This window comes from Theropithecus gelada, chromosome 13, assembly GCF_003255815.1.
Source record: "Theropithecus gelada isolate Dixy chromosome 13, Tgel_1.0, whole genome shotgun sequence".
Lineage (NCBI taxonomy): Eukaryota > Metazoa > Chordata > Mammalia > Primates > Cercopithecidae > Theropithecus > Theropithecus gelada.
The window spans coordinates 30,223,309-30,225,160 of record NC_037681.1 but is presented as its reverse complement, the minus strand read 5'-3'; the positions used below and the strand labels follow the sequence as shown (position 1 = coordinate 30,225,160).

At 47.1% G+C, this 1,852-nt stretch overlaps 1 long non-coding RNA gene across 1 annotated transcript in view; it reads left to right on the top strand.

Moving 5' to 3' along the window:
* LOC112605247 overlaps positions 1 to 1,477 on the top strand; it is a 12,633-nt gene extending 11,156 nt beyond the window's left edge. Inside the window, exon 2 of the long non-coding RNA XR_003115382.1 lies at positions 776 to 1,477. This is a non-coding gene — a long non-coding RNA (uncharacterized LOC112605247). The remainder of the gene's footprint in view (positions 1 to 775) is intronic.
* Positions 1,478 to 1,852: the final 375 nt, after the last annotated feature.

The following is a 1,852-nucleotide window of genomic DNA, read 5'->3' as shown; positions in this document are numbered from 1 at the left end:
AGCCTTTTTAAAAAAAAAAAAAAAAAAAAAAAAAAAAAAAAATACAAAGAGAAAAAATTAGCTGGGCGTGGTGGTGGGCACCTGTAGTCCCAGCTACTCGGGAGGCTGAGGCAGGAGAATGGCATGAACCTGGGAGGCGGAGCTTGCAGTGAGCCGAGATCACGCCACTGCACTCCAGCCTGGGCGAAAAGAGCGAGACTGTCTCAAAAAAAAAAAAAAAAAAAAAAATCGTATTTGTGATAAGTAAATAAGAGTCATTAAACAACAAATGCAATTTAAATGCTCCATAAGGCACGCTCCTTGGTTTTGAAACCTCTGTGGATGTAAAGAACCCCCTAGAATAGGAGTTGGACAGTCCTGGGCTCCTGGCTGAGTCCCATCCTCAGTCCTTAAGGTGGAGGTCACGTTGTGCTCCCTCACAGGTGGTCCAGTGAGACCATGTGGGTGGAAGCACTTTGTAAACATAGGGGCTCAACAAATGCTAAATGTCACTCATGAAATTGCATTTTAGAGCAAATAAACAAGCACACTTCTTTTGTCTAAATAGCTGTGTGTAGCCTTGGAGTTCTGGCTAGGGAGTCACCCAACCCCTGGTGTTGCCCCTTGTGGCAACATCTGAGATGCTGGATACCAAGTTGGCCTTTTGTAAGGACAGCAGGGTGGGGTCTGTTCTGTAGAGAGCTACAGGCAGCTGAGGACTCAGAACGGCGGACACTGTTTCAGAGACCAGAGAGGTAAAGTGAGGAGACTCCCTTCCTTCTTTCTTTCTTTCCAGAACCTACATTGACCAGAGACTTTGCAGCCAGCTCACCCCTCCAACTCCCTGCCCTGGAGTCCCTGACCTGGGAACTTCTGCATCAGGCTGCTCAAACCTGAACTTGACAAAATTTCAAAGCACGAATTCTCTATGTTGATAAGACAATGGACAAAGGGCTGAACCTGGAACCTAGATCACTCGATGTTGCCTGTAGCTGAGTCCACTTCTGTCACTCACCCTGCATTTCCCTGCTAGGAGCAAGAGAGAGAAAGCCGGCCAGAAGGCATGGGTGTGGGCTCAGATCTGGTTCCTCCTGTTGCCACTGTGAAAGTTGATCATACAAAGGTCACTGTTGTCATAGGCCAGCAGAGTTAGGAGACCAGGGGAAAAAGCATGTAACATTGCTCCAAGAATATAACTGTCTCCAACCCTGGCTGCTGGAACAAGTGTTGCAACCTGAAGCCAGTTTGATCTAATAGCTACTGAAACGACCTGCGGAAATCTAAGACCAGTTTCATCCACCCACCAATCAGAGCTTGCTGGATCCCCAAAACGTTTCCAGTGCTAACGAACTTGCTTTCCTAACAATCCGTTAACATTTCTCATTTTTATGAAACCTCCAACCTTCTCTTTGTTCTTTGGACATACTGAACACCGCCCAGTCTGTGTCTATGTCCCAAACTGAAATTCTTGCTTCCCAAATAAAACATTTTAAACTTAGAGATTTGTCTGTATATTTTATTTGACTTTGAAAGCACCAGGGGCTCTGGCACAAATCTCCTCCTTCCTTCAAGCCCTTTTCTCCACAGTCCCGTGGGTCTGCCCTGAGAAGTCTGATGATGACCCAGAGACACATTGTCACTGGGAGGTAAATTCAGGATTACTTGACAGAATGGCTCGCCCGAGGTCACAGAGGCTGCTGGAGGAACACGAAATGGTCTTCACCAAGTGAAGCGTTGTTGGTCTTGGCCTGTGTCTAGCTGGAGAATGTTAAAATTCGGGGGACACAACAGAAAAGGCACAGTTGTGGGGACCAGGCCAATGTCAGCATGAGCAGTGGCTCCAGCCTCCTCCCATGAACTAGCTCTGTGGCCA